The 13,195-nt window shown below is 51.1% G+C and overlaps 1 protein-coding gene across 9 annotated transcripts in view; it reads left to right on the top strand.

The window, feature by feature from the left end:
- JAKMIP3 (Janus kinase and microtubule interacting protein 3) overlaps window positions 1–11,995 on the top strand; it is a 108,286-nt gene extending 96,291 nt beyond the window's left edge. For all 9 annotated transcript variants that reach the window (XM_074373353.1, XM_074373352.1, XM_074373351.1 and 6 more), the window contains one exon: window positions 9,448–11,995. The gene's annotated coding sequence lies outside the window, so the exon portion shown is untranslated. The remainder of the gene's footprint in view (window positions 1–9,447) is intronic.
- Window positions 11,996–13,195: the final 1,200 nt, after the last annotated feature.

The following is a 13,195-nucleotide window of genomic DNA, read 5'->3' as shown; positions in this document are numbered from 1 at the left end:
CACGTGCTCTACCCCTGAGCTGTAGCCTCCCCTCTGTCTTTCTGTTCTCTTAAGAGTATCCTTTGAAGAGAATTTCTTAAGTTTTGATAAAGTCTAGTTCGTTAGAGACTTGAGAAAACTGCCTGACCGAAAGTCAGAAACATTTTCCCCACGTCTCCTCGGGTTGTGTGACTTCCCGTCTCACGTCCTTCTCCACGACCCATCAGGAGTTCATTTTGCAATCGCTGCACGTTTCACATTTTGGTCAAAGCACATTTTTTTTTTGACATGTAGTTGCCCCTCCCCGCCCCCCCACGGTAAAGAACTCTGTCTTTTTTATTTAAATGCCTTCTGTTTGGCTGGACCAAGTGCCCCCTCCTCAGCCAGGCCCACCCTGGCTGGGGTGCCCTCACTGTTTCCAAGTCACCTCACCCTGGGAGGCGGCGGAGATGCTGCTGTTCGCTGGTGTCCTCTGAGCTGGCTCCCGGCTGCCTGGTCCCCACTGGATCCCGGGGCTGGGGCTGGTCTCCAGGGACCCCGCCCGCCCCGCTTGGGGTCTGGAAGCTGAAGAGGTGGAAGATTAACTGTCAGCAGATCCAGATTTACAGCTCCTGGTGGAGCAGGCGCTGAGTGCGGATGAGCACCCCCAGTCCTCAGGAGCCTGGGCTGCGATGGCTTCCGCCGCGCCGAGACCCGGCGGCCAGAAGTGACGGCGGTGCGGTCGGTCGTCAGGCATGCGCTGCTCCCGCCCAGCATCCGTCTGAGTTAAGGGGCATCGTGCATATGTGGAGGAGGGACCTTCCTGTAAAAATGGTTGTCACCTTCTCCATCATAACCCAAGGAGATTTGCTTTATAATTTCTGTATGTTTTATGTTTAAGAAAGAGAACAAAAGGTGAGCCGTTATTATGTTCCTTGTAGAAGGTTCACCCGAGCGTGAAAACCAGCTGCTTGAGGCCCTTCTTCCCGGCTCGGGGACAGCTCTCCTGTCCATCCTGGGAGCGGGGACAGGTGGTGGCATCCCCCTCCCTCCGACGCGGGGCACCAAGGGGCCCTGTCAGGGCGGCGGCGTCAGCCTGGGCTCCAGCCCCAAGTGGGAGGAGGAGGGGCTCATGATGGGGTCAGATGGGTGCTTGGCTGATGGCAGGTGACAAGCCCAAGCCAGGGAGCCAGGATGGCCACACGGGCGTGGAGCCCCGCGGCCCCTGTTGCCCCCTCACGGCTCCTCATTCTTCATCTTTGTTCCCTGGGGGCACAGAATTGCGTTCATCTTGACACTGGCTCAGGCCACCCTCTTGCCACTGGGCTGGGAGCCGCCCACTTGGTTAATCTGCTTTTTGCAATGTCTCTGGACACGCTGGCTGCTAGCTGCTCAGCCCGTCCCACCGCCGCCCCTCCCCCAGGAGCCCGCTGCCTCTGGCCCGGGTGGCGGCCCTGCAGAGCTGTGTGGCGGACTCATGTGTCTAAAAGGGCTAATTGTCCCTGCTTTTAAGTCCCCATAAGAGGCGACGCGCCATGGGCCTTCTGCACGCACCCCCCGCACGTGGCGGCGCCGAGCCGAGCGCCGTCCTGCGACCTGCGCGTCTGCGCCTCCGTGCCCATGCCTGCTGCTCCGCGCCTCTGGTGGACGTGGGGCGTTTGCTTTTGTGACCGGCGCTTCGCGAACGTTCTCGTGACGTCCGTCAGTGCGCCGGGGCGGGGGTTTCTCCCTGGTTTCCGCATGGAGTCGGCTGAGGGCCGACGCTCAGCCTCCGGCGATGGGGTCAGCTCTTCCAGTTCTCGGCAGCTTTGGGACAATTTTTGCTCTATGTTTAGGATTCTGTCTTTACCTTATGGCAAAACTTTTTGTCTAATATGACTCTAGGAGGCTTGCACACAACCTCAGACAGAAGTGGGCTCACCGTCCCAGGCCCCGCTGTCTAGTCTGTCCTGTCCAGCCAGTAGCTCCTGAGCTGCAGCCAGCTGTCTATTGCCTATAATGTCACCATCTTGATGAAAGCAATAAAGGGTCCTTTTACTGGCATGGTCACGAGGCCACTGACACCAATGCCACTGTTGGAGAAGTCAGTGTCAGCAGACATGCTGGACACCCGCTTCCAGGGCTGTGTGAGCAGCTCCTGGCAGCCAAGTGAGGAGACAAGCAACCAATGGAAGGCAGGCAGGAAGTGTGAGCCCAGGTGTGCTCCCGTGCGCACGTCCGTGCGCTGGGCCATGGGTGTGCGGGTCTGGGCTGTGTGTGTGTGGCTGTGCATCTGGGTGCGTGTGTGCGGGTCTGGGCCGTGTGTGTGTGGCTGTGCATCTGGGTGCGTGTGTGCGGGTCTGGGCCATGTGTGTGTGGCTGTGCATCTGGGTGCGTGTGTGAGTGTGCATCTGGGTGCGTGCGTGCGGGTCTGGGCCGTGTATGTGTGGCTGTGCATCTGGGTGTGTGTGTGCGGGTCTGGGCCGTGTGTGTGTGGCTGTGCATCTGGGTGCGTGTGTGCGGGTCTGGGCCCTGTGTGTGTGGCTGTGCATCTGGGTGCGTGTGTGCGGGTCTGGGCCGTGTGTGTGTGGCTGTGCATCTGGGTGCGTGTGTGCGGGTCTGGGCCGTGTGTGTGTGGCTGTGCATCTGGGTGCGTGTGTGCGGGTCTGGGCCCTGTGTGTGTGGCTGTGCATCTGGGTGCGTGTGTGAGTGTGCATCTGGGTGCGTGCGTGCGGGTCTGGGCCATGTGTGTGTGGCTGTGCATCTGGGTGCGTGTGTGCGGGTCTGGGCCGTGTGTGTGTGGCTGTGCATCTGGGTGCGTGTGTGCGGATCTAGGCCGTGTGGTTGGGCACTTGTGACCAGGGGAAGTCCTGGGAGCCCGGGCAGTGGGCTCTGCGCCCACACCAGCCAGGGGACTTAGAGCACACGGACGAGGACAAGCCGCCCTCCTTTCTGGGAGGGACAGGGCTTAGCTGGCTTCTCCATGCCCTTCTGGCCGTGACTCTGATGGCATGGCCCTGACCGTGCTGACTTCTGGGATGAGGAGGATGTGGTGAGGCCCTGTATGCTCAGACAGCTGGAGGCAGGAAGCCCACTCCGTGCCGGCCGCAGCCGGTCCTCACACTGGTAACACAGGACAGAAGTTTCCCACCCTGCCCCCTCCTCTGGAATTGCCCCCGCCCTGGGCCCTGACCTCCAGGCATGGCCCCTCCCTGGCCTGGTCCTCCTGGTACCCAGGGCAGAAACACGTGGGGGCCGTGGGGGTGAAGACACGGCCCCACCCCAGCAGCGGCGTCTTCATCACCCTGTGCTGGCGCCCTGCGCCCTTCGGAGCCTCAGGGGCGCCAGTCCCCTCGTGTCCTGCCGAGAGCCCGGAGGCGAGCCCGTGGCCGGGTCAGCGAGGGCTCGGCCTTTGGTGGCCCTGGCCACGTGCCCTGTCTGTGCCTGCTATGTTAGTTTCAGGGGTACAGCGTAGTGCTTCAGCTGTACATGTGTTTCATGTATGTGTCAGTTTATATATGTCTATACTTTTTCAGATTCTTTTTTATTATAGGTTATTACAAGATATTGAATATAGTTCCCTGTGCTGTACAGTAGGTCCTTGTTGTTTATGTATTTTATATATAGTAGTTTGTATCTGCTAATCCCAGACTCCTAATTTATCCCTCCCCTAACTTACCCTTTGGTAACCATAGTTTGTTTTCTATGTCTGTGAGTCTGCTTCTGTTTTGTAAATAAGTTCATTTGTATCACTTTTTTTTTACTTCACATGAGTGATACCATATGATATCATTCTCTGGCTGACTTACTTCATTTTGTGTGATGATCTCCAGGTCCATCCATGTTGTTACAAATGGCATTATTTTATTCTTTTTCATGGCGTAGTAGTATTTATTCTTTTTCATGGAGTAGTATTCCATTGTATACATATACCACTTCTTCTTTATCCAATGTCTGAATTTTCTTTTTTTCTAACACTTTTTATTGATTTATAATCATTTTACAATGTTGTGTCAAATTCCAGTGTAGAGCACAATTTTTCAATTATACATGAACATATATATACTCATTGTTACATTTTTTTCTCTGTCAGCTACCACAAGATCTTGTATATATTTCCCTGTGCTATACAGTATAATCTTGTTTATCTATTCTGCATATGCCGGTCAGTATCTACAAGTTTCAAATGCCCAGTCTGTCCCTTCCCACCCCCTGCCCCCTTGGCAACCACACGTTTGTATTCTATGTCTATGAGTCTGTTTCTGTTTTGTATTCATATTCTTTTTTTTTTTTTTTTTAGATTCCACATATGAGTGATCTCATATGGTATTTTTTTCTTTCTCTTTCTGGCTTACTTCACTTAGAATGACATTCTCCAGGAGCATACATGTTGCTGCAAATGGCGTTATGTTGTCAGTTTTTATGGCTGAGTAGTATTCCATTGTATAAATATACCACCTCTTCTTTATCCAGTCATCTATTGATGGACATTTAGGCTGTTTCCATGTCTTGGCTATTGTAAATAGTGCAGCTATGAACATTGTGGTGCAGGTGTCATCCTGAAGTAGGGTTCCTTCTGGGTATATGGCCAGGAGCGGGATTCCTGGGTCATATGGTAAGTCTATTCCTAGTCTTTTTAGGAATCTCCATACTGTTTTCCACAGTGGCTGCACCAAACTGCATTCCCACCAACAGTGTAGGAGGATTCCCCTTTCTCCACAGCCTCTCCAGCATTTGTCATTTGTGGATTTTTGAATGATGGCCATTCTGACTGGTGTGAGGTGATACCTCATTGTAGTTTTGATTTGCATTTCTCTGATAATTAGTGATACTGAGCATTTTTTCATATGCCTTTTGATCATTTGTATGTCTTCCTTGGAGAATTGCTTGTTTAGGTCTTCTGCCCATTTTTGGATTGGGTTGTTTATTTTTTTCTTATTGAGTTGTATGAGCTGCTTATATATTCTGGAGATCAAGCCTTTGTCAGTTTCATTTGCAAAATTTTTTTCCCATTCCGTAGGTTTGTTTTACTTATGGTTTCCTTTGCTGTGCAGAAGCTTGTAAGTTTAATTAGGTCCCATTTGTTTATTCTTGCTTTTATTTCTTCCAGGAGAAACTTTTTGAGATGTATGTCAGATAATGTTTTGCCTATGTTTTCCTGTAGGAAGTTTATTGTATCCTGTCTTATGTTTAAGTCTTTGATCCATTTTGAGTTGATTTTTGTGTATGGTGTAAGGGAGTGTTCTAGCTTCACTGTTTTACATGCTGCTGTCCAGTTTTCCCAACACCATTTGCTGAAGAGACTGTCTTTATTCCATTGTATATTCTTGCCTCCTTTGTCGAAGATTAGTTGACCAAAAGTTTGTGGGTTCATTTCTGGGCTCTCTATTCTGTTCCATTGGTCTATATGTCTTGTTTTTGTACCAATACCATGCTGTCTTGATGACTGTAGCTCTGTAGTATTGTCTGAAGTCTGGGAGAGTTATTCCTCCAACCTCTTTCTTTCTCTTCAGTAATGCTTTGGCAATTCTAGGTCTTTGATGGTTCCATATGAATTTTATTATGATTTGTTCTAGTTCTGTGAAATATGTCCTGGGTAATTGGATAGGGATTGCATTAAATCTGTAGATTGCCTTGGGCAGTGTGACCATTTTAACAATATTGATTCTTCCAATCCAAGAGCATAGGATATCTTTCCATTTTTTAAAGTCTCCTTTAATTTCCTTCATCAATGGTTTATAGTTTTCTGTGTATAATTCTTTCACCTCCTTGGTTAGATTTATTCCCAGATATTTTATTACTTTGGGTGCTATTTTAAAGGGGATTGTTTCTTTACTTTCTTTTTCTGTTGATTTATCATTAGTGTAAAGGAATGCCACTGATTTTTGAACGTTAATTTTGTAACCTGCTACCTTGCTGAATTCTTCAATCAGCTCTAGTAGCTTTTGTGTGGACCTTTTAGGGTTTTCTATATATAATACCATGTCATCTGCATATAGTGACACTTTTACCTCTTCTTTTCCAATTTGGATCCCTTTTATTTCTCTCTCTTGTCTGATTGCTGTGGCCAGGACTTCCAGGACTATGTTGAATAGGAGTGGTGATGGTGGGCAGCCTTGTCTTGTCCCAGATTTTAGTGGGAAGCTTTTGAGTTTTTCACCGTTGAGTACTATGCTGGCTGTAGGTTTGTCATACATAGCTTTTATTATGTTGAGATGTGTTCCCTCTATACCCACTTTGGTGAGAGTTTTTATCATAAATGGGTGTTGAATTTTATCAAATGCTTTTTCTGCATCTATTGAGATGATCATGTGGTTTTTGTCCTTTCTCTTGTTGATGTGATGTATTACATTGATTGATTTGCATATGTTGAACCACCCTTGTGTCCCTGGGATGAACCCCGCTTGGTCATGATGTATAATCTTTTTTATGCACTGTTGGATTCTATTTGCTAATATTTTGGTGAGGATTTTGGTGTCTATGTTCATCAGTGATATTGGCCTATAATTCTCTTTTTTTGTAGTGTCTTTGCCTGATTTTGGTATCAGGGTGATGGTGGCTTCATAGAATGAGTTTGGGAGTGTTCCCTCCTTTTCAATCTTCTGGAAGAGTTTGAGAAGGACTGATATGAGTTCTTCTTTGTATGTTTGGCAGAATTCCCTGGTGAAGCCGTCCAGTCCTGGACTTTTATTTGTAGGGAGGTTTTTTTTATTGCTATTTCGATTTCATTTCTAGTGATCGGTTTGTTCAAGTGGTCAGTTTCTTCTTGATTCAGTCTTGGTGGACAGTATGTTTCCAGAAACTTGTCCATCTCCTCTAGGTTATCCAGTTTGGTTCCATATAGTTTTTCATAATATTCTTGTATGATATTCTGTATTTCTATTTTATTTGTTGTAATTTCTCCATTTTCCTTTCTTATTTTGCTAATTTGTGCTCTCTCTGTTTTCTTCTTTGTGGCATTATTATTTTTTTATTCTTTTTTTGTGGCATTATTTTATTCTTTTTCATGGCTGAGTAGTATTCCATTGTATACATATGCCACATCTTCTTTATCCAATGTCTGAATTTTCTTAAAGTGACCCCTGATCCACTCTGGGATTTTCAGGCCCTCCAAGCCCCCTCCCAGCAGTGTCCACAGCCTCTGTCAGGTTGGTTACTTGTGTTAGAGGTAGCTCAGGGGACTTGTCAGCCACAAGGTGGAAAAGACAGCTGTGCAGTCAGACAAGTCTAGGTTGGTCCTCCCTCTGCCTTCTCTTAGCCGTGTGGCACCAACAGGTGAATTGACATATGCCCACCTCGGCCCCCTCCTCTACAGGGGGTTGCCTCCTTCATGTGGGAGAGGTTAATCAGGTAATACATTTGTGGCAGGGTTCTGCAGAGAAACAGAACCAACGGGCTGGTGTGTGTCTGTCTGTCTGTCCCTCTGTCTTTCCATGTCTGTCCATGTAAAGATAGGGAGTGATGATAACAAATTGGCTTACACGTTTGTGGAAACAGCAATATCACAATCTGTGGTCTGCAGGCTGGAGACCCAGACCCAGCAGAGCCCATGTTTCTGTCCAAGTCTGAGAGCAGAAGGTTTCCCCTCTTACTCAGCCTTTTTGTTCTGTTCTGGCCTTCAACTAATTGGACAAGGCCCACCTGCACTGGGGAGGGCCATGTGCTTTACTCACCTGTCAACTCAAATGCTAATCTTATCTGGAAGTACCCTCACAGGCACACACAGGACAAGTCTGGGCAAACATGTCCCGGTCAAGTTGACCCATAAAATTAACCATCGCAGCATTCAGGGGCTCTGAGGGAACGTCCTCACGCACAACCAGCTCCACAGACACGGCTGCTGCCTTTATTACGTGCTCACCGGGCGGCCGCAGAGTCAAAGTCAGGAGGAGGAGGCCCTGGGCAGGCCCCCGTGCAAGCGTGGACAGCCTGGACTGAGTGGGCCATCCCCGCATCTGTGCGAGGGGCTAGGAGAAGTGCCTAGGAGGCGGCCCAGAGTCGGGGGCCTGGCGGAAGCCCTGTCACCATCTGTAGGGGTGATGGAAATACCCTGGGAGAGCTGAAAGGCGGGGGAAGCTGGGCTGCGCCTGGGCAAGACCATCTATTTCCTGATATATCCCCCCAAATTGGAGGTTTGGGGAAAAATGACCTTGGCCCCAGGCTAGTGTATCGTTGCCATTTGTTTCTGTTGGGTTTGAAAATGTTTGGCTGCACTGTCCCAGAATAATAGCCTGTATGTGGAAAGGTTCTGTTCTAGCCCGTTCTCTGTTGTCCTGTAAGCTGATCATGTGTGTGTTTGTGGGCATTATGTTGAGAGTCTGGGGCCAGGACGTAGGGGTGGTGTTTGGGGGCAGAGAGCAAAGATCTGGGCTGCAAGGCCTCACCCCGGCCCAGTGTCTGTGGGAGTGGGCTCTCGCCCACCTGGACCTCTGGCCAGCCCACCCTGCGTGACGACCCGGCTTTCCTTGTCTCGTGTGCGTTTCTGGAGACCCTGTGAGGCCCTGTGGGCTCCCCATGGCGCCCACCGTTTGCAGCTTCCGACCCCAGGAAGGAGCCAGTCTCCCTTGCCGGAGGCCTTCTGTTTCCCAACAGTGGGGTCCCCGTGGGAATTCCCAGCCCAAACACAGCCGGCGGGGGCTGTTCCTCGGGCTCTGTGTTGATGCCAGTCAGAACGCCGTTTCCTGATCCATATGCACGGGCGCATTTGCATGTGTTACCGTCGGGCGTCACCCAGGCGAGTTCTGCCTCTGCAGCGTTTCACGAGCGTCTGACGTCTTCATGCCTGTTGGGCTGGGCGCCAGCCTAAAAACACCCCTGCTGCCAGCTGGGCCGTGGTCCAGCCAGATGCCCTCTTGGCCTCTCATCCCTCCTCTGTCCGTCTGGGACTGTGGAACGAACCCACTTCATGACTTTCATTAACAACTTCTTCCTCCATTTACACTTTCTCACCAGCCTCAGCGAGGCCCAGTCTGTGGTTCTTGGTGTCCACCCCCATCAAAACATCACCCCATCACAGGGCGGTCATCCACCAGACTGCGCCCCGCTGGGCTTGGAGCGGGTCGGGGCCCTCCAGCTGCACCACCACCGGCCGTGAGCTCCCTCCCTGTCCTGCGTCCCTCCTCCCACACGATGTCCATCCTTGTCTCCATCAGCTCACCGCCCTCTCCCCTCTCAGACTGCGGGCTCCGGATGAGCTGAGCGTGATTATGTGTCCGGCTTGCTCACCGTGGAATCCCCAGTGAGGGCCTCCATACACACTCAGGTAGTGTCTGGCCCCTGACACACATTCAAATAAATATTTGCCACGTGAATGACCCAGCAAGTGGACAGATGTGCTCAGGGAGCACGGCTTGAGCCACTGTAACCCGGCTGTCCCCCTGCAGAGTCAGCACCCGCTCAGCACTCTGCCCCTGGGTGCTTCTCCAGACAGTGAGAACTGCCCACTGGCAGTCCTCACAAGCCTCGGACGGCTCACACTAACAGGAAGCGTCCGTCTTCACTCTTTTTCAGAGAGGAAGCAGCACATCGATGAAGCCCGTCTTGAGCGTGATTTCCGTCCCCGCCGAGCGCTGGTCCACAGCCCAGGAACGTCTCCCCGCGCTGGGACACAGCCTGGCTCAGGGGTGGAGGTGGTTCTTCTGTTGACCTTGCACCCTTGGTGATCTAAGGTTGTGCTCTCCGGGCTGAATTTGCAAGGGGTGTGTGTGCGTGTGAGTGTGTGCGTGCAGGCGTGAGTCTGGGTGTGTGCCTGCACGCGTGTGTACTCAATCGGAAGATGACGCAGAGCATTTAGCTCTTTTGAGGCACTTGGAACTTGGCCTGCTGGGTGGTGAGACGTGCAACCAGGTGAGAACGCAGCAGACAACACTGTCTAAAAGAAACGCAGGCTGCATGACCCAGTGGCCGGAGGGAGGCAGGACTGTGGTGTCTGGACGCGTTAGGTTCATTTTATACTCATGTCGGAAGAAATGTTCTGCTCTGGTGCAGATGACAGTGGCGGCCAGACCAGGCTTCACTCCCGAGGGTGAGTTGGGAGAAAGCTTATAGGATTAGGCAGATACGCTTTTCTCTGGTGGGTACGGGTTTTCTGCTGGGCAGTGCACTGTTAGTCAACACTTGCCCAACAAGGACGCATGCTTTCTGCTGTCATGAAAGCCACAGCTACCTACTCACTTGGACTAGATCGGGGCCAGTTCCCCACTTCTCCAGCTGAGCTTGATGTCAGGGTTTGGAGCTCGAGTTCGAAATCTTGTTTACTCCTTCCTGCACACTTTTGTCTTGTTCTAATGACTGCATCCTCTTGACACACTTGTGCTCACAACGAACGGCAAACAACGGTCTTGCATTAATAAAAGCCGCCACAGAGCTGTGGGTGAACTCCCAGGTCGGAGTCTGATGGACTGAATGATGCAGGCATCCAGAAACACTGTGTAGCTCCAAGCACTCATGGGGGCCTGCCCTCCTCTGCTGGAGCTCCCAGGCCCCGTGTGTACCTGCACAGGAGCAGCAGCTGGGCAGGCTGGCCGATTTGGATAAAAAAAATGTGCATTTGAAGCCCAGATTCACATCCCTCATGTTTACTTGGGTCATCATGGTTGTGCATGTTGTACATACGTCTGGAGTACTTCATACGCCTCCCCACACCCCCTAGGCACTCTTAACCACAGCTTTGCAATTTTTTAAAAAAGGAAAACTCTCCGGGAAAGAGAAGCATGTAAATATGTACCAAATGCTTATGAAGCTGCTGTTTATATGTAAAGAGGATGTGCACTGGAAGGGGAAATGGCTCCATGAGTGTTTTAAGCAGCAGTCCACGCACCACTCTGCACTGGGCCCTGCGCTCCCCCGAGCGTGCACTGGCTGCAACGCCACTGCTTCCCGGTAGACGTTACTGCTCTTGCCCACATTTCACGGGCCCCTTGTTTTCACCTGATTATAAAATCCAGCATTTCAGGACTCGGCTTTTACAAAGAAAGAAGAAACAGAGGCAAATAAGAGCATCGGTCACTGATTCCTGCTGGTCCAGTGAGCATCTGAGGAATTCAGCTGTTTTGGAATAACGTGCATTTTCTAAATCCTCGAGTGTACCTTTTATTCAAAACCAGTGGGCTGGATCGAGTTTGCCGCAAGCATTTGGGCACCTCTTACTCTGGCTCTTCAAACAGGGGAAGCGTGTGTGAATGCATCACTCCCTAATGGAGCAAGGGGAGGGACCCTGAAAGGTGGAAAGGCAGAACCAGACGTGGACATGTGCACAGCATTACCGTTACCACCATCATCACTGTGTGCACCGCACCCACACCACCACCAATGCTTTCATTTGTCTAAGCTAGAAATCCATGTAAACTGCAGCTTCCTTGCTGACATGGATGTGTGTGTACCTCGTTTCCATGGCTTAGAGCTCCAGTTGCTGAAGGACTGTGGCTCTTCCTTCAAGTGCTCTGCCCTCAAGGAACCTGTAGCCTTCAGGACACCCGAGTGCCTTACACGGCTCGTGAACACCAACGTTGGCAGCCGGAGGGAGGGTGCGCTGGGAGTGGAGGCATTGTGACATTAATCTACACTGACCATCGCTATGTCACTGAAACCTTCAGATGGCTTGTGTGTCTTAACACAGTGATGGATTTATGTTTAGGCTCAGGAAAATCAAGCTGTAAATAGGTGTATCAAATTATATATTTGTTTACTGTATATTTTTTAAAAGCTTTATTGTAAATTTATGCAAAACATACAAGGACTTGTTTTCTCACGGCACTGTGCCAGACAGTCTTTGTGTTCTCTGAGGCAGTTTCTTAATAACCACACTCTAAACATGTGACACTCTGTTCAGTGCTAAACAGTATTCAGAGGCCTGAAACAGGTTTGTATGGTGACCAGTTACAAACTTTTACACATATTTTTGTATTGTGATTCCTATGATATATACCAGAGAATTTTTACTCATTTGTAAATTATTGTACAGTTTTTAATAAAAAGTTGTTTTAAATCTTAGAATATTAAAAATGATTCTCCCCCTCACAAAATATTAAAGTTTGGACTTACAGGCTGTGTTAGCCACTTCTGTGTTCTGTGTCCACTCGCTGAATGACAGTTTCTTTTTTCACACCAGCAAGGGAACCTGGGCCTTCTGCACGCTGGGGAGGGGGAGCCAGGTGCCTCACATACAGCCTCATCAGGCTGGTGAGTCAGGGAAGGTCACCTGGGGAGCAGGCTCTGCAGTCAGAGGCACTGGCAGCACCTGGCTGAGGTCAGCCGCCAGGGAGGCCCATGCCCGTAGCTGTGTAGCAGGTGAGAATCAGGAAAGAAAAGTTTGGTGGCTGAGGACAGTGAGAGAACTTCTGCGAATGAATAACACTTGGCAACAGATTTCACTCGCAGTGACCCCACACAGGTGAGTAAAGGCTGTTTGATGGATCTCTTCAGGAAAGTGGAAACTGGAGGTAGGACTGGGACCAGGGGAGGAGAAGGTTGCTGACTTAGCTCTTGTGCCCAGCCAGGACCCCCACTGACTCCCATTGTCCCCACTTATGCTTTGAAATTCAGGCTGTACTAACAACGCAAAGGCTGGTTTTCCTTAAAATCTAATCTCTTCAGAGCAGGACAGAGTGATGGCATCGCCCTGTGACTCTGGGCGGGCTGAGGATCCTACCGTGTCTCGAGGGCCAAACCTTGAACTTGTTTTTGAGGGTGGTCAGGAGCAGCTCGCGCATTCCGCCTACCCCCTACCCCGCGCCCCTCTCTTTCAACTCTCAAACGTTTCAGACTCAGAACCTCCTTGCCTGATGTAGAATTGCCCACGGGCCTGGAAATGTGGCTTGAGTTCAGATAGACTGGTTCCTTCAACGCTTGCTCCCTGCCAGCACTTCAAGTTGAACAGGAGGTCGGAGCCCCCATCCGCCCCGAGGGCAAGCCGCGGCGCTGGGACAGGGAGCGCTGCCTCCGCCCAGACCCCGCGCGTTCAGCACTCGCTGCGTGGACAGCGCCGGCTCCGCGCGGATGCCCGGCGGGCCTGGGGTGGGGGGTGCGGGCGGTGGGGGGGGGATGCAGCCGGGTAGGGGAGGGAGTGCGAGGTCCAGGTCCGCCCGGCCACGCGCACCGCGCAGACCGCGCCACAGGAGGCTGCAGGACCGGCCGCGCCTCGTTTGCTCCCGCCATGGCAACACGGCAGCCCACGGAGGTTCTGCCCTCGTGCCTGCGGACGCGGGGCGCAGGCAGCCCCCGGGCCCGGCCCAAGCTCGGCGGAATCTTCCGCTGCGTG

The sequence above is a fragment of the Camelus bactrianus genome, chromosome 11, assembly GCF_048773025.1.
Source record: "Camelus bactrianus isolate YW-2024 breed Bactrian camel chromosome 11, ASM4877302v1, whole genome shotgun sequence".
Classification (NCBI taxonomy): Eukaryota; Metazoa; Chordata; class Mammalia; order Artiodactyla; family Camelidae; genus Camelus; species Camelus bactrianus.
This window is presented reverse-complemented; position numbering and strand designations above follow the sequence as displayed.